The sequence below is a fragment of the Rhea pennata genome, chromosome 2 (assembly GCF_028389875.1).
Source record: "Rhea pennata isolate bPtePen1 chromosome 2, bPtePen1.pri, whole genome shotgun sequence".
NCBI classification, from domain to species: Eukaryota; Metazoa; Chordata; class Aves; order Rheiformes; family Rheidae; genus Rhea; species Rhea pennata.
The window spans coordinates 93,161,501-93,181,622 of NC_084664.1; the positions used below are offsets into that span (position 1 = coordinate 93,161,501).

At 36.9% G+C, this 20,122-nt stretch overlaps 1 protein-coding gene across 1 annotated transcript in view; it reads right to left on the reverse strand.

Moving 5' to 3' along the window:
* RNF144B (ring finger protein 144B) overlaps positions 1-20,122 on the reverse strand; it is an 85,630-nt gene that overhangs the window by 65,066 nt on the left and 442 nt on the right. The window lies entirely within an intron of this gene.

Sequence of the window (20,122 nt, forward strand, 5' to 3'; positions counted from 1 at the left end):
AGTAAAGCATAAACTGCTATATATTGTGATCATACAACTGCATTAGTTGTCTTCTTAAGATCATGAGCAAATAAATCTGACTATTGCTAGTGAGTTTTTGAGCCTCTGTTAAGGCAACTAAAGCACATAGGCATTCTGGAAAGTTTTACCAGGCTTTCAAAAAGAAAATTAAAAAAAAGCATAAGGAGACCTCTGCTCCTGCACTCCACCTCCTGCTTAAAGCTGCTGAGCAAAGTGCTTAATTAACACACTAAGTTAACCTGAAAACCAGCTCTGACCAGTTATTCAATGGCTCTTCAAGAACAAGCAAATATTGAATACTTTAAAATATGGTCTGTATTTAATATTACCCCAACTTAAAAAGGGAATAGTCAAGAAAATAGGAGATCACTTAGTCAGGGCTACCACTCTAAAGAAACAGAAAATAGTAAAGAGATGAGGAAAATTCAGAAACTCAGTAGTTTCTTGCATGAGGAGACTAGAAAGGTAAAAAAAAAAAAAAAAAAAAAAAAAAAAACACTGCTGTGTAAAGAGGGTATAATGACAGAAAAGATGTGTAATTAGGACCAGTTATCTCAGGGTTTAACATATTCTCTCTGCAGTCTCCACCAAGCATGTTCAGGAGGACCCTTGTGTACCGAAATTAGAGACACACTGACAAAGGAGGAAGGTACGGGGGTTCCCAACTGTTCACTTTCAAGATAAATCTTTTTTGGTAGAATTACTGCCTGTGCTTTCTCTTTAACTATTGTGTAGAAATATGAACATAGAAAGTCATATTTTTATTTTAATATTCTAGAGGCACATAAAAAACAATGTAGATTTGCCCTCATGATTTATACTGTCAATAGAAACCTTTAACAAAGTTACAGTCATATTTTTCAGCTTAATTTAGTTTGTTTTATAGTAAATATATGTGAGTAATAAATCTTAAGAGACAAAAAAATGTACTTAGCTGTAGGTCTTTTAAATCACCACTGGTCTTAGGTACATACACTTTTAACATTTTGATTATTCAATGCTAACGCCAATGGATTAGGCAGATTAGATATGCCTACCAGTGCAGTTCCCCGATAAATCACAGGCCTTCTATCCATAGCAGGCCCTTGATAATTCTATTTTCTGTGGAGATGAAAATATATCTATGGAATAAAACAAAGCATTCAGTTATTGAGCTATTCACTGAAAGTTTTATCAGTATCTCAAGGATACAATCATACCAGAACCAGAAGCATGCTTGCAATTATCTAAGTTGCTGTGGGAGCAGCAGAACTAATAAAGCTTGGTTTCCTATGGAATTATGTCCTACATTCATCACCCACAGCGTAACACTCAGTCCCTGAGCCCTCTCACAGTACCCTCAAGCTCCCTAACAGCAGTCACTACCCATACAATACCTAAACTTCTCCATCATACATACCGCTCTCTTCTTCCCAGTGTCCTCCCATAGCAATTTTCTGCCACCTCCTCCTCTCCATGCCCTCTCCCTTCCTAAAGTTACCACCCTCATCCTCCCTCTTCCACCTAGCTCTTGCTTCTTAGTGCTGCATTTTATATTGACGAGTGACCAGTTGCAGCCAAACAGGATGAATTAGATCTGAGCTCTGCCTCTTCCAGTTTGGCAAAAATTGCTCTAAATTGGCCAGTGGGTCCCAATGTTATTAGAGGGAAGACTGACGGACAAAGGGACAGATAGACAGGGTGACTGCACACACGGGGTTTCATTTGGAAACTATAAATTTTCTCTCTTCTAAAAGATACTGGCTTACCACTTTGTGTTCCTTTCCAGGAAACATATCAGAGAGTTGTCAAAAAGTTCACCTTTCAAAAATGTCCTGGTATTATTATTTACCATTGTGCCACTTCAGCTTTTGAAAGCTCATTCAGACAGTTAAGAGAGCAAAATTAGCCAGTGAGTGTGTTGCTGAGTTTTGTGAATTTTATAGGAGGCCTTTAAGAAGTTATCTAGAAGTATTAGTGTTTCTGCCTCAGACTTATGCCCTCAGACCTATCTTACACCTACAGAAAGGCCTCAGCATGACAGAACAGCTGTAGCTCCAGGACACACCAAATAATTCCTCAAAAAAGTATGGGCTTGTGGCAAGTTACTTGGTTTCCTCTAGCTGTGAGAGATCAGGGGGAAGTCAGCGAGAGATTTAATATGGTTTTGGCTGCTGTGTTATATGAGATACCCAAGTATCAGTCAAAAAGCTTTTACATTTGTATTTTTAAACTGTGTCATGTAGCCTAAAGCAAACATTGGTCTGTGGAGGAAACATGCAAGCCAAAATAAATAAGTATGGACTCTTGGCACAGCCTACACAGATAGCTGGGGCGAGCCTGAAGGATCCAGTATTACTTGTAAATCTTTGGACAAACTGTCTCTTGAAGATAAAATAAAAGGCTGGGGAGGAAAAACAGGGACACAGCATAGAGAGACTCCTCAGCTAGGCTTGAGGCATGTGCCTGTATGTTTGCACTGGAGTAAAGGTTATTTTTTCCCTCGAGAAAATATCCCAGCTGAATAGGCTGAAAACTGGGAGTCATCAGCTTTAGATAAAAGATAGAGAATCATGTCTGTATATCTACCTATCATATGAAAGTATCTAGCTGTGATTATTGCAGCCAACACCCACCTTTTGAGATCCTCAATAAACTGCATTTCTGTGAAAAGGGATTAGCACTAATTATTGGTGTTTGTATAGCTTAATAAGTATCAGAGGACTTGATAAACTTCATTAATACCACAGAACCACAGACCTCATCAGCATTTCCACCCCTACTGGTGTAGGAAAGTAACGGGAATTGGATTTTGGTCTGTTACCTCCAGTTTTTATGGCATAAAAGCAGAGATGCTAGTTTGTATCAGGAAGACTAAATAGAGTTAACCTATCCGAGCTCAAGCCTTCCAAAACCATTATAATTTGTATTCAAACAAGGCCTAATCAAACAGAACTAACTATGACACAGAAAAAGACTGAAATTATTTTTAAATTTAAAGTTCTTTTTCTTTTTCACTGTGCATTCAGTCAGTTCAGCTTAGTGCTAGCACAAACTCTCCTTAAATCCTTGACTGCATTCATGGGATTAACTGCCGATTATATCAAAGGAACCTTCTACTTGCCAAATTATTTGATAACTGGTTGCAATTTGACTAGCCAAGTGTCTTTTGCAAGCTTTATGAACTGTGCTGCAGCCTATGCTATTTTGGTCCTATGATAGCCAGAAGTGGCAGCTGAGACGGATCCAAGCCTGTCATTTTCTAATCTAAGTCACCACACGCACCATGCTTCATCAGTGATGAAAAGCAGAAATATAACAGCCGCTTGCGTCTTAGGCTGAATCATGTCTTTGGCCACAGAGTTTCCAAAAGATATTTTAATAAAGTTTAACGTCAATATCTCTAATTCTTTTTACGTGTAGCACTACACACACGCACTTAACACAGACCCTGCATTCATCCTCAAAGAAAACCGAAAGCACTTTGATTCTGGTAATAGTCAGCCATAACATGAACAGTGTGTAGGGAAGCAAGCCATGGTATTCTCTGTGGAATCACTTCAAGGCTTCTCAGCAAGATAGGCAAAAATCAAACGTCACTGCTCTGAGGGCGAGAACAAATTACGTGATTCTGTCCTTAACCCTGGGCTAGAAATATGCAACTTGGTAGAAGGAGCAGAGCATGGGCAAAGGCAGGGCAGGGGCCTGGCAGGGGGTTTAGGGTTTATGATGAAGTTATTGGACTCCAGGGGAGAAAGGGGTTAGGAGGGATTCCCCAGTATCCCTGGGGACTGGGTGCTAGCAAGGAGGGTTCTGTGTGGGGAAGGTGATTTCAGAGCAGTCAGGGAGGATCTGGAGCTGTAGCATGCTTCCTTCTCCTCCTTCATCCCTTACCTCTCACCTTCCTCTCCCAGTCAGACCTTGGTGAACTGGACCTCTCTGCCTATTGCTTTTCTGCACTGTATCTCTTTCCCCACCTCTCCAGGGTTCAAGGCTTCTGCATTCAGTTCATCATGACCCCAGACAGGCAAAGCACCCTAATTCCCCTCCCCTCACCCTGAGATAGCTTTCTCCCTACATCCCTCTTCTCCCACTTTCCTCAGGAGCTTCTAGCATGTAAGAGCAATAATGTGAGCTTCTTGAGACTTGGAGGAGAGAGAATTGTAAAACAGACTTAACAGTTTTTTCTCCTGGCTTTCTTTGCAGGCTGCTTGTTCACTTAACACTTTGGTCACCATCAGCCAGAATTTTCCCTGACCAGTTTATCTGTTCTTGTAAATTCATAGCCTCCTTTCAAATAATGGATATTTTGAATCATCAGGTCTCCAGAATCTGAAAGAAAAGCCAAATGGAAATCTCTCTCTCTGATCACAAAACAGTTAAAATAGATCTCCTAATCTTATGCCCAATATGCCATTACATTTCTTTGCTTCCAAAAATTCCGCTTGAAGGCTGAATGTTTGGTAAAGAACAACTGCAACAAGGGCTAGTAATACGACATATATATACCTGTGACAGGAAACAGTACAGTAGGTCATGAAAATCCAAGAAAATGGGGTGTTTGACAGCCAGAGGAAGTCTCTCATGTAGAATTACTCTGCTGTTGTCAATATTATTTAACATAGAAAAATTTTCATTGGTTTCTAGGATACAGGTCCCATAAAACAACTGTCTCTCAATTTCAAATCTCATCTGCTTCTTTGATGATTGACTTGTCATAGGAAAAAAAGCCTTTCATTTTTCTAAACAAGCAACCTACACATTATTCTTCACAAGTTCTTCTTCAAATGAGTGCGTACATTTGTAAATACATAAAGGCTTTGAATTTCAAACCACAGTTGTATTGATTTTAGTGCATAATTTCAGGCTTCCCCCGACAATATAAAATTATGCTGCCTAGAGTGATGTACCATAATAACTAATTCAATTTGTAACGTCTCTCCCTTTTTTCTAATAGCAATTATTTTCTACAGCACCACAGTGTCATTGAAAAAACACTACAACAGAGTGTGCTCAAGAACCACTTCACAAGGAAAAAATCAAGAAGACATATGAAAAAATATATCTGACTACAAAGACTACGTAAACTGAGACAATGAGATCGCTGTTCCTCTAGAGCTTCTAGAGTAATTTTACAGCTTTTCCCACCTTAAAAGAGCAGGTTTTTCTACTTTTTCCCCCTCCAAACAGTATCAGTTAACAGTGGAATAAACACACTGGGTCAGAATTTCAGTCAGGGTAAGACGACACACTGGACATTCACACTAGCAAAGACTCATTGTTGACATCCATGAAATGAATAATGTCTGACCCTTTTTGAAAAGTAAGTATAAAGCTATTGAAGAACATTTCCAAACAAGTATATCTACACTTTATATTCACATCTTCATACCGTGATTATGTACAGCAAAAAAAAAAAAAAAAAAAATGCAGATTTGGGCTTCATAAAGCAAGGGTTACTATAAATTAACGACAATGTAAAGAAAGAAAGGTGAAGGTGAGGAGGACAGGCAAGCAAAAAGAAATATAAACTAGAAAGTTATCTTAAAACAAACCATTTGGAATCTAATAAAAAATGTATAAAAATTTAAATCAGTCAGTCTAGAACATATACTTCTCAAAAACTCAAATGTTTTTTAGATAAAAAGGCTATGCTTCCCTTTTTTGAAAGACAGTAATTTCATTTTTCCTTGAAAAATAAAATCTTATTCTATTCTTACAAAAAAATATCATTTTTGGTTATTTAATTGAAGATAGCCAGTGCTCTTCCTCAATTATAAACACGACATCTTGCTATTTTGCATTAGTCTAAAGAGCCCTCTAGTGCTCACTTACAGCAGGTGTAATAAGCTATTTCAAATGATCTTGCAAATTTCTGCCTATCAGCTCTACCAAATAGCTCTAGTTAGCAGAAAGCAAGCAAATTTTAGGCGTTGGGTAATACATCTGTATGAAGAAAATCATTTTGTTTTACATTCCAGAGTTTAAACTGTTTATCACTTTGTCAGGAGACTATTTCTATGTAACTTTCTGTTTAAAGGATTAATGGGTTTAAAACTTTTTCAGCTAAGTAATACTCAGAGATACATATTTGTTTATATACAGAAAGAGAGCTTTCAGTCCTCAAAATAGAATAATTCTGTCGTTCACTCATCACTACTTAAAGTCAATGATTGATGAGTATTGCTGTTGTTTCTGAAGAGGTATTTTTCTGTTAGAAGTTCTGTATAGTGCAGTTCTTGAAGGGCCATCCCATTTCAGTTTAAATAATGAACTGTAAAAACATTCAGACCATGTTGCAGAAAAAAGTTTAAGATTCCTAACTCATCCACATGCCCCATTCTCTGCCATGCCCCATTTGCTGATATGACAGCCATGTCAGCAAAACTGCCTTTGGCGAAAAGCTATCAACCACACAACAACATGGCCCAAAGACCAAGTGTGTTGGCCCAACTGGGAGGGAAACATGGTGCAATGTGGGCATGTGAGCTGCCAGGGACTGCAGAAAGTTAGCCTGAGGGGACTATGCCTTCAGGTTCCCTGTCTGCCAACTCAGAAGACCTACTCCTCCATTGAAAGAATTGGAATGGATGCACTCACAGAGAACAGGCTAAGGTATGCAGGTCTGCAACAGCTTGAAGGTAAAGGGAATAGAAAGCGACTGTTGACATTGGCAAGGAACAGCCATGTCATCTCAGGACAACACATAGCCACTTGTACAGAAAGCCATTTTGCCCCTCTGCAGTATGGCAGCATTACTGTAGGGATATAGCAAGCTCTGCAGATCACAGGGAATGTATTTCTGATGAATGAAGACCACACTTGTCTGGCTCTTCTCTCCGTAAGTGTTTGTACACAGTGGCTAAAGGCTACTGTTGTCTGTTCAGAAATAGCCAGGATGGCCTCTGCCAGCAGATGCAAAAGCATAGGAGATGGCCCAAGAAGGGACCATCCACAGCCACATACAATAGCTGCCAAAAAACAAATGACACAAATTCATTCACATACACAACATAAGCCCTCCAAGTGCACTACATTTAACTGAGATTCTCAACCATTTCTTTTCCTGTAGGATACTTGTTCTCAGCAAAAGAGGTATTTCTTCATCTATACCAAAGTTTTTTTCTTTAGGGAAATAATGCAAGAAATAAAAAAGAATTTTGACTTTTTATTCCTGCTTCTTTCATAATTCATAGTAGCTTTTTATATCCACTGCATGACTGCAAATGAAAAAGACCAGGAATTGTAACATTGCAGGGAAATAAAAGCATATATATTAAATAACCGTAGAAAGAATGACATTAGGTTTTTATAATTTTTTTTTATTATTTTTAGGAAGCACATGCAAAGTTTTAGAGAATAAAGTTTGAGGGCAAAGACACTTCCTCTGACAAGACTGGTATTCACCCTCAAAATGCTTAAGATTGCCATTCCAGAATCCCTTGGATTTGCTATAGCCTAATGATATGTCACGTATAACCAGAAATGCTGCTAAAATAATGGTATTAGCAAGCATAGCATCAGCCTTCGTCTGAGGTCTCTTCAGCAAGCTACATATGTGAAAAGTCACTTTAGCAACTACTTGCCACTCTTCCATTAGGAAAAGTATGGAATATGTGAAACTATCTTATCCTCCCTCCCCAACCACAGTTTGTTTAAAGGATTCTTAATTTAGGGATTTGAGTGGATATTTTTGTAAGCAGCTACTAGAAGTACAAAAACTGTGAATTATTTTAATATGGAATTAAAATGTCAGTCCAATGACCTGAGTTATACAGCATTTGTACAAAAGCTTTAAAACTGTTTATAGCTTCCTAACATTAGTAGAAGTTTATTATCTAAATGTAGATGAATTTTTGCTTCCCATCAGTATCAATAAAATTATCAAGGGATAACACAAAAAAGGAAAATACATAAAAACCTGTAGCGATTTCAAGGCCGTGATATGAGTCTATTGAGGTCATTAACCACAAGGTCAGAGTACATACAATTTAATGAAGAATGGCAATACCAAAGAGAAGAACCTTGTTTCCCAGAGGAAATTCAGTGCTACTTTATTATTATTATATTTTTCCATGTAAATTACAGTAACATTATCAAAGTCATGTTATGATTTCCTTCTTCCTGTAACCTCTGTTAGAAAATGAAAAAGCAGCTTGAAAGAAAGAAGACAAATTAACTATGATGCTCTGACACAGGGGATCTAATCGTTTTATTATATTAGTGATAACATAGATTCATTTTAAAGAACCCAACTGGTGCTATTTCATGGAGGCTATAGAAACAGGAAGAATATTCCATTAAAATGAGCAATAATTTCCAAGGTCAGGAATGAACAGAGTATGCTCTTATTTGACAGGAATATTTTCATATACTTCCCAGGACCTGAAATCATGTTTGACAGCTGCTATCAAGACAATTGTCACAAATGCTGGTTTCATTTTCACCATGACATAGCCCACAACTATCACCTAGTCTATCCCTTGAGAACGACATAATATTATACATACAATTTATTCTATATGCCTCCCCAAAAAAGGTCAAGGTAAGGACAAATACCTGCATTAAAGATCCCCTACAGAGAACTGTCTCTGCAGAGGGCAACTTAAGTGAGCGAGATGATTGCCTTCATCTGAAAAGTGAAAAATGTAGCATGAATGTGCATCTTCTGCAAACACTGCAAAGAAAAAGACTGTAATTCCATAGTTACAAAGATTACAAGTACTCCTACCTTTATTTTTTCAGAGCACATTGAATAGAAACCATTGGCAAGATGTAAATTCATGCTATTTCACAGACCAATCCTTTGATCAATGCTGTTTTTCTTTTCCAGTTCTCGAGAGATTTCAGAAATCAAAACATTTTCCTACTGCAAATCAAAAAGGCTTACTGATTTTGTAAGATTCTACATTGATCTCTTCAAATGTCCATAAACCTTTATGTGACAAGAGGAGATATTTTTTATCCTTGCCAAAGGTTCTTTCAACTCACATCAGGTGAAATAGAAGTCTGATAGCAAAAGTTTTGTGAGTTTTTTTCCTTAATGTCTAGCCTCTCCACAGCAGTGTAATAGTGGTGAACGGAGCTCCTAGGCCACAGCAAACACGGCAGCATGGATGGAAAACTACTTCAAATCACATGCAGCCCAGAACAGAGCAGGCAGTTTGCTGCTCAATGGCAGTTCATGCAACTGCCATCATACTATTTGGCAAAAAAAAAGTTTATAGACCTGGTACACAATGTTCATTTCTAGTTATGAAGACTTTGAAAATAAAGGTCACTAGCTCTTCACGTACCTCACATGGGAAACCACCAGGATTATATGGAATTAGAATGGTATATGTGACTAAAACTTAGCACTTCAGAGTAGATAATAATAGTAAACTAGTGGAAACCTAGCAGCCAAAGTCTTGAGTCTCCAGAGGTGGATACAATATCCATCTCTAAAACTGGCTCCTTTCCTGGTTCAGCAGTGCTTTTCTGCACATCAGTCCAGGGGCTGACTGCAACCATTCAAAGACTTCAAATAACAGTGATTTTAACTCCTTGCATTTAGAGTGCTGTCCTTAAATGCAATATATGACATGATAAGCAATATTTGTCACAGGAGTCTCTAATCTTTAAATAATATTATTAAGCCTGATTAAGTGATTAATCACAGTCTTGTATCTATACTAGCTTTACCAGCACTGACATAATCAAAAAGAAAGAAAAAAAAGTGCTAGAACCCAAAGCTCAATAGATTAAAATATATGAAGTTTTCTGTTCTAAAATAAACATAAACGGGAAAGCAATAGTTGCTATTTGGGAATTTTTTTTATAGCACTCATGATAGACATTTAACTAAGTTTAATTTTAAAAAATGAGAAAAAAGTAACAACTGCTCTGGATAGCTATGCAATTCCACAGGTGCTTCACTGCATGCTTTAACCTCTCCATCTGACATGGCATGGGTCTCTCCTTCTAGCAGTTCTCTTTCAGTGTATTCTGTCTGAAACTCCCCAGCTTCTTATAGCAACAGTACACTGAGAAAATTAGTGCTTCTTTAAACTTCAGCAACACAGAAATGTCATTTTAAAAAATTGGTGCAAAAAAAAGAAAAAAAGATTAGTGGTTCTTTCTATACTGACACCAGCATATTGTACAAGCAGTAGTCTTAAACCCAAAATATATTACTGAACAAATCATTCACTAGTTCACTATTCACTAATCATTCACTAATTCCTAGGTATTAAGTTATCATGTTATCTGAGCCGAGCTTGAATTAACTGCATCATATCCCAAGCTCTTCTGCCAGAGGGCCACGGCAGGAGAACAGATAATAAATTAGCAAAAGTAAGTCATTACTCTGTGGCCTGCACTTACCCGGGGGATGGACACAGAAAGGCAGCAGCTCAGCACATTCACAGAAAATAATATTCTGGATGAAAAGGGCACTCAGGTCCACAGGCCTGCCCTTACTCACAACACACATCACATCAACCCAGCTTCTCCCTTCACTATATGTTAGAATCCACTCCTGGGCACCCTCTTATTCGAGAGGGATCTCATGAGCTCATGGCAAGCAAGAGGAACACGAGAACTCTAATTTCTAGGGAGCTACTCAGAGAGAAGTATTACATACATATAAGGACGAGGAACCAGAACATAAACCAGATGAGTGGACTATGAGCTAACGAGCATGTAATCAGTGCTGAAGGGCACTCTGTGTAGTATATGATTTTTTAATGCCTGCATTTTATGGCTTTTGAAATTAACACTTGGCAGGCTGGTGGGATTCTGAGTCATCTAAGGCATAATATAAATGCATTAAAATGTCAAAACAACTTGGTACAAGTTCCAAATTTTTAAGAGACATATTTTTAATGGCAAAATAGAAGAAATCACAATCCTAATATGTCCTTTCTTGACTATATCAAAATCTAATGTTTTATTCAATAAACAGAATGCAGAATTAGTATATCATTTATATTTGATCTTAAACTCTCAAAGTCAGCTAATCTATGTGGATACTGTAAAATCCTACGATTAAGATTGATTTTATAGGCAATAAAAAAGAATTATTTCAGAACTAAAAATCTGAAGCAGTCAAAAAAATGAAGAGATCCAAACACATCATTTTTCTTTTTTTTTATTTTGTTAATAACAAAGTACTTCTGATCCTTACTATATTTTCCCTAGATGCACAAGATGACTTGTGAATCCACAAGGAAGTCATTCAACTGTGAGGAAGGAAAGAAAAGCACTATTGAATCAAAACTTACTCTGTTATTTATGGCTTTTACATTTTTAGATATGATGGAAGATGCTGGAGGCATTACAATCTGGTGTAAATGCAGGCTACCTCTGAAAAAAGTACCCCAGATTGCCTTTCTCCCCACACCCTTTACGCCTTCAGCTTCCCCACTTCCAGATTTAATAACTGCATGGCCACAAAGTAGGATAATCCAGCATGCTTGTCTGGCAGAAAACCTAGTCAATCTCCCCAAACCTCGAAACAAAACAAGACAAAGTTTCAATCAAACCAGTTTACTGGCCTTCTCTTGCTCCCTCACAATTACTAGATCTGAGATGACAGAAACAGAGGAAACATATGAATGGTACAAAAATGAAGTGGAAACCTAGTCCTTTGGGTGGAAGCTGCAGTTACACCAGAGAGTGTCCAGCCACACATTCAGCTAAAACTGACCTGGACTTGGTGTTGCCCTTGAAAAGGATAGTCTCAACTTCTCCCTTGCACCAGAACAGCAGTAGTGTAGACAGATAAACTGCTAGGTCTGGGAGCTGATCAGAGCCCTAATCCCACAGGGACCAAAATAAAATAAAATAAAATAAAATATTTTCCCACTGGATCAGGTCTATTATCCAGCTAATCATTGAGATAATGAATTCTACTAACAGCATAAAAGAGGGTGATAACATGTGGTGAGTGGGCAAGGCGAGAACACAGACGCTGCAGCAGCACAAACCTAGATTGGTTTCAATGATCTATCCAACTGCCCAAGAGCTGAGGTAAACAGGGAGAGGAGCTCCATCTAGTGAGATTAACAGGGACAGATATGCATGTTTACTGTCAGAAAACTTACCTCTGTGTCCTACTGCAACACATGAGCATCCAGGCAGATGTGATACTTTGCTGTGTTTTGCTGGGTTTATGTTTTCAGCATCCATTCACTCTGAGGAAACCATTTCATATTATTATTTGTTCTTCTAACAGTTCACGGGATAACCTAAAACAGAACAGCCCCACTAAGGCAGCACCAATTCTCCAGTCAAGAAAGCCAAATTCTCTTTCTAGGTCCATTTCTATGTAATCAGACCAAATCATTTTACTTCACTGTATCTGTTTTTCTCTTCTCTCATCTTACACTGAAAGCATCTGGAAAACTATTGCCATATGAATGCACAATAACTGTACATGTGACTTTTGCCACTTCACCCCCTCCTCATCAGTTAAAAACAGACATTAGATAATTTATTTTTAAAATATCCTACATATTTAAATTTTTAAATGACCTGAAACACACAAGTTCTGCTGGATTTTTCAAATGTATGTGAAAACTTTAGTTGGCATAAATAAATGTATACAAGCATACATTCTATAGACTATTTTCCAGAATAAAATGTAATGTAGCAAGATAAAACGGACCAGTCTTCAGCTCTGTTTTTATAGGGTATAAACAAAGGCAGAGACAACTAACAGAATACAAGTATGAAAATAAGGTGCATTAAGAAAAAAAATGTACAAGTCCTAACAAATTAAATTATAATGTTGAAACATTTACATAAGCAAACAATGAATAAAATAGATTCAACTTCTATAAGCAATTTGTATTAGCCTTGACAGAGGAACTCCAAGCACAAAACCAGGTAGCCTTAGAAGAAAAGAGAAATCAGTATCTAATAGCACTTCCAAAAAAGCTGTTTCCAACTGCCCTGAGCTGTTTGAATTTATTTTCACGACTATTTTTCTGAGGTCAGGAGCAGGATCTGTGCCAAAGAATACGATCTATTTGGTTACTCAAAAGCCAACATTTAGTTTGGGAAGAATCTGGAAAGTTTAAGGAGGGAATGGTTTTTGGCATTTTGCAGGTTAATACCAGGATGAGTTCCAGATTACTGGGACCAAATTACAAGAGAAGAAAGTGATGTGTAAGTACAGCAAGGTTATAAAGAAGTTTAATGTGTCTTATTACACACTACTTTTGAAGAGTACTCAGTGTTCCAACCAAAAGCACATAAACCAGAAAGACTCCCTACGCTCATCCATATTAATTTATATAGAATTCAATCAGAATTCCAGAGAAGGAAGAGACTGTCTTATCTCACCACAAACTGCATTCAAAATTTCCTCCTGCACACAAACAATTTTTTTTGCGGGATGGACTTGCTGCATATCTTTGGCATCGGGGATGTCCACAGCATGAGAAACAGACTTTAATACTGCTTTAGGAGCATGGAAAGATTATCAAGTATATGTGTCCTTGTGTGAATGAAAAGCACTCTCAGGGCTTGTCTATGCAAAGAAGTAACTCTGAGTTAGCTGAGGATATGAATTCACAGCATACTAACTCCTTTGGTGTACAATGAGTTGAATATTCCAGGACAGTGAACTACTTCACATTTAGCACAAGGCAGGAATACCCAAACCAGGAGCCAGTGTGGGAGTGATGTCACGTACACCCTACGTTATTCTGTGGTAATTTCTCTGTGAAGACAAACCCTCAGTATTAGGAGAACAGAAACCTCAAGAAATACACAGATCTAAATAACTTAACTTACAGTCTACATTTTTTCAGATTTCCATGGGAGAACACATTCTCACTTCACAGTTTGTAGACAGAAAGCTCATTTACACAGAGACTGTCATGACTGTCATGCTACTGACACAAATGTTGCCAAATCCTGCTGGGAACCCTGGAGATGTTACTCCTTACTGCTGCCTGCCTCACTTTCTGCCAAAGATGGCCACTGCTGCAGCAGCACAGTAAGCAAAGCGTTCATGCCTCAGACACTGCAGTTCACAGTCCATCACGTTTCCTTTCACTGAATATAAAAGCTCAGGCTATACATCATCTGTGAAATACCCTAACTGTACAGAAAACATGTTATGTTGTTCTGCCAGTCTTTGTCTGGCAGTCAGATGCTTCTGGGAGGAGTAGAACAGAGAACAGGGTATTGTAGCCTTGCCAGTCACCCTACCAAGATTTAGTAGGGCTAATAAGCCAGACCCTTCAGGAAAATTAATTTGAATAAGCTTTTAAAATGGATTAGTTAAACCATAATTAGAATTAAAAAGTGACTTTTAAATGATTTTAATTTACATTAGAAGTCAATTAAGCAAACAAATGTCACTTCTAAATAAAAGTATCCATAACAGATTTGAATGCGATTTAATTAATATACTTTAGAAGTCAGCTCAAATTCATCTTGCACAACGTGCGTGCACTTAACTTGGAATAATATTTCTGAATGTTTCCATGTTTGCAAGCCCAGGCACTGCTATTCATTCTCTCTGAGGCACCAAAGCGCAGGGAAGACAGAGGGCCATGTTTAGCACTGGGCAGGAAGGTAGCCATGAACTGTGAAGTGAATGCATTCCAAGCCGATATTTTTGTAAGGCGCTCACAAAAATGACAAAAATGATTCTGTTCCTTAGCTCATTTTTCAGCTGAATTACTTAACCAGATGGAAAGCCAAGATATGTGACCTTCTGGGCCAAATAAGGTTCACATATCTTTATTACAGAGTGTAAAAGTGAGACGCTACTCTGAAAAGAAAAACTTTTGGTAAAAACTCAAGGTGAATACATTTGCTAAAGGATAATTACAAAGGAAGTTACGCATGCAAAACAGATTTATTTTAGCAGTGGTCAGATTTCTGGGGGAAAAAAATATATTGTATCACCCTCAAATTATTGACCATTCTAGTCCTGGAAGCACATGTTGCACACTAAATTCTTCTTTGGTAATTCTATTAATCACATACACATACACACACAAATACACAAATAATTATATATCTAAACATTTTAAAGGAAAAACAGAAATGATGCATCTGAAATGCTGTTTCAAGGAGAACTGTGACATTTGTTCTTAATAAGTCATTACTTATATAGTTAAAGCCAGATCCTGCTTTATTTTTCAGCAAGGCTCAGAGTGGATGAGACACAGTTATACAGGCTTAAACTTACAAGCTGAAGTGGTATTTATACATGTCAGAAGTGACACATACAACCCCTAGGCAAACTCTGACTTCAGTCATGGAATATGCTGGCTTCCAGTTTATGCTATGGGCAAAAAGACTTAACAGAATAGCTTCATTCAAAACTCATTTAACCCAGTGGGAAGACTTTAGAAGGCTTTAGGACAGATTTTATATGCATTTTAAAATCAAAATTAAGGAAATTTTTAATCTTAAATACACATTTACTATTCAACACCAAAATAGGAAGTTTTTACAAAACAAACAGATCTGACAACACCATATAGCAATTTTCTATACAGCTTTAAAATTTCTTGCAGAGATACCAGCTATGCTATACTACTAGTTAAGTCTACACTCCTGTACACATCTGCACATAGCTTTAGGTATGTGAATATTTCCTCTGAACTTGGGTAGGCAGATCAGGTAACTATTCTCATAGTTATTTATAACACTGGGATTTTAGGATCTATTTCTGAGAGATGATAGGCAACTACTTGCCCCTTAAACAGAACGTTCATGTTACAAGGGAGCCCCTGTGCGATCAAGGATACTGTAGTAGCACTGCAATCCACCACCAAAAGGGCTAATTCTCATTAATAATAAAAGTTGCTTTACATAGTGGGTATAAGGATGTCCTTCAAGGGCTGAGTTTCCAAGGAGTTTCATCCAACAAAAGGAAGTGGCAAGTGTAACATATGTTAATGTACTCAAGCTAATTTACATCAGTTTCAAAACACAGGAACACAAGCCTTGCTACTTGGTAACAACCACAGTACAAGTCTTTCAAGAACCAAGTGTTACAGAAAAACTAAGAATAAATTAGAAACAGACATCAGATTTTTGAAATATTTGTTCAATCTTTTATTTCCAGGGTAATTAAACCCTCAATGAGAACTGGCCAGGCTAAAAACATCAAATTTATGCTTATTTTTACATAACAGCAAACTCTTCCCTCAGCTTCATTTAAAATTGGAAAAAGTATATAATTTTAGATTTTATAATCAAAATCAGGCAGAGGATTTTCCCACAAGCTTTCCAGGAAAGTCAGCCTCTGGACTAAAACCGGAAAAAAAATAAAAAAAAAATAAAGAAAAAAAAAAGCAGGAAAGGAGACTATTTCATTAAGTTACAAACATGCAAAGACTGCATTCAGAAGCAAGACCACAGTGAAAATTCTTATGTAACTTTAAATTTAGCAGGCCACTACAGACTACTACCAGGTAATATATTTCAGATAAACCAAACTGAATTCAAGGCACAGGCATTATGTTGGCTATCACACTGTGTGCTATCTATTTATGCACATTTTTCCTGTAATAAAACTTTAATATCAAGAACAAATGCTCAAAAACAGTCAGAAGGTGTTCTAAACCACAAAGACACTTTTGTCCACATAATTATATACTTTTCTTTTTCCAAAAAGCTCTAGGTAATTTCAAAGCAGCAAAGGATTTAGCTAAAAGTTACACAGTTAACATTTGCCAAAATTAAAGGATTTTAGTATATTTATAAGATAACTCCTTGAAGAAACTAGGATATTTATTACGTAGTTTCATAGGCTCTATTTCTTAAAAGCTGAAGCAATATAACAAATACATGCAGCAAGAAAGAGCTTGAAATGTCTTTTCAAAAGATTTTTATCAAAGCTGAAAAGAGTGATATCTGACACACTCCAAAAAACTTTGTAGAATATGATCAAAAATAAGATTAATTTCATGAATTTTTAAGTCCTTTAAAAATGAGTGGGAGTGATGCACATCTCAGATACTGAATCATTCACAAGATTTATGGGAGAGTTCAACACAGGCCTAAAAAACCCAGCATCTTAACAGATACATTGAACAAATAACATTTTTCAGGTTAATTTTGCATTTCAAGATCTTTCTTAAAATCTGCTCACAGTGTACCTAAAAGCATGGAGGGAGGATACAGGAGACATCAGAACTGTGGATATTTTACTATCACTAACAACTCTTTGCCTTAAACAATAGGACACCAACAACAACAGTTGTTTGGTTGTTTTTTGTTGAAATCCTTAAAAACACAATTAGTATATTCTTCTCAGTCATTCTTAGAGATTGAAGCAAATAGTTTTGTCACATTTTTGCCAGCAAAACGTGCATAATAAAATACATACATGTTCCCATATACAGAAAGGAGTATCTGAAAGTGAAAAGTCATCCAGTGGGATTGCTTACACTGGATATATGTACAACTAATATATGTATGGTTACCTGTCCTTTAGCTTTCTGCAACAGTTCACAACCTGGTATATCAAGGCAAATGAAAACTGGTATTATTTCATTTTTACATGTCCAGCTGTAAAGTATAGTGGGACTGCTGCTCCATAAACAGCAGAACTATCCTGGGAGCAGGAGTGGGTATCACTAAAATTATCTCCTGATAAATCATCCATCATATATATATATATGTATATATAAAAGCAAGAGAGGAATATTGACTAGTTGGCTTGTAAATTTTCTGAAAAAGGCTTAACCTACTACCCACAAATGTACTTTTTTAATGTGATGTATTTCAGGAAAGTGCTAAAGTGCTAAAATAACCTCACATTTCATTTGTTTGTTGTGAGAGAAATCTTCCTCATGGTAAGACATCAGGTGGGCTCTTATCTTACCTCCTAACATTCCTGTAAGCCGGATTGCTTTAGCTGGTAAATACTGAGATGTAGTCTTTATTTTCCTTCTATTAAGCAAAAATCTTTGTCCACATCCACAGAATCTATCTCCACAGCTGCTAATCAGGAAAGCTTAGTTTCACAGCTTCCAAAATTTTCCATAAGTGGACCTTGTTTGAGTGCCCTATATAATGGCACTTTTCAAAATTATGGGCCACCAGAGGAAGCAGCAAGTGATTCAGTTCTCTCTGTTAGCCTAAATAGACCCTTTCTTTTACTCTTGTTCTTAATTATTATCGTATGTGTGTCTTACAATTATGTAATCGATGCTTTCTAGCATGTCAAAGCAAGTTAACATGTTTCAAACTTTAAAGGAGATAAATCAGTTGAAATTTAGCTGGAAAAAATACAAATGAAGAAGAAACACAGTGAAGAAATGTAGTGACAGAAGTGATGATGGCAGACTTTTTACCTTTATATAACATCAGAAATGAAGTGAGGGCTCCAGCTCAGCAGACTTCAGAATATTTATCATACCTTTGCCTTCACAGGACAAACAGTTCTTTAAGTCTCACATTCACAATTAAGTCTTAAAACATTTCTTCTCCAAAATAAAAATACTGCCAGCAAAAGCAATACCTCAGATAAACTTTATCTCATTGCTTCCACTTAAAGTAGCGAATTAGCACATAAGTAACTTTGTCAGCCCATTTCTAACCACTCAGATGTCAAATTTCTGTACATAATAAAAAAGGGGCATTTTCCCTTAACAGACCTCAATAATTTAAAATATGCCTTCCTAGGTTCTTACTATACTGCACACACTGTGTGCACATCCCCCTAAAGATCCATTAAGACAGAACAGGATCGACCCAAGAATCTGGCTTATGAAATAGTAAAACCTCTGGCCCATGCTAAATCATGACAGCTCTCTACAGGCCTATAACTTCCTTTGGGGTCCTAGGTCATGGTAGAGCCCCTCTCACACTCAGGGGAAGCTATATACAGAAATCTGTCTGAGGTCCAGCCACCAGGGAGGAAAATATGAGTTTCACTATGTTTAAGTTGTCTCTGTTTCAGAATATCATTGCTTGAATTCTTCAATATCTTTTAAAGTAAAAAAAAAAAAAAAAAAAAAAAAAAAAAAAAAAAAGTCTTTCTCATCTTGATTTTCCAAGGCTATTTATGTGTGCACATAAAATAGTTTCCCTAAAGCTTTTATCTCTGTCATACCAGAATTTCCACTAAAAAAGTCATCAGAACTAAATGCTTATAGCTTTTAGCCACACAAAACAGTATTGTGGTTTCTTGCCTCTGCTAAAAACATGTGCTACCTCTACACTTCTATCTAATATTGCAAGTCCTATTAAAGAGCACAATCAGTCATATTGTACATTATCCAATTTACATACAAATCCTGTATTGAAAGTCAGGCTTGAACTGACAAAATTCATGAAATACAACAGAAGCTGTTGAACAAATTCTGTATCCAGTTAGTCACGTAAAATAAAATGTAAATCTAGAATAACAGCACTGGAGCAAATGGAGTTGCAATGGTGTAAAGTCTAAAGCAACTAAGAGCAAAACTTGGCTGCCTGGCAATCACTTCATTGAACCTAATGTCTTGGAAGGGTCAAACCATTGTTTGGTTTGGTCAATAATTTGTAAGGAGAAAAGAGTCTAGAGACCTATTATAGAGAAGTAAAATAAGGATAAGTTATTTGCTTCCTTGATGAATTTTCTAGATTTTGTCAGCCTAAGCCAGGCCATGGATACTACTGTAATATGCCACAAATATTTTCAGTGTGAAATTCCATTCATTTAAAAATAAGACGTGATTCATAGAGGAGAATTCACGAGGCAGGCTCTGGTATTCTTAAGTAGCTTGAATACAACGTGCATGCTTAACCTCTAAACAATTTCAGTTAGGATTTAATTTTTAACATATTAAATATTTTCCAACTTCGGGCTGTGGCCACTTGGAGACTTAATATTTCTTTCTCTGGTTTATGTATTTCAGAATATATATTAAGGGCCCAAATCTGAAAAGTCAGGAGGTTATTCACAGTATAAGCTCTTCATGGCTCAGAAGCTTTTGGAGGGGTTGCACTTACACCTCACCCATGGCAAAGCACGACAGAGAAAAGGTACATGGAAAATACTTTAAGACACCTGTTAACATTGCATAGAGTATATGTTTAAGTAAATGTTCGATAAAGAAATTAAAACCTTAGCTAGGCTTTAAAATACTATTTTTATAAGCACGTGAAATGAAAACCC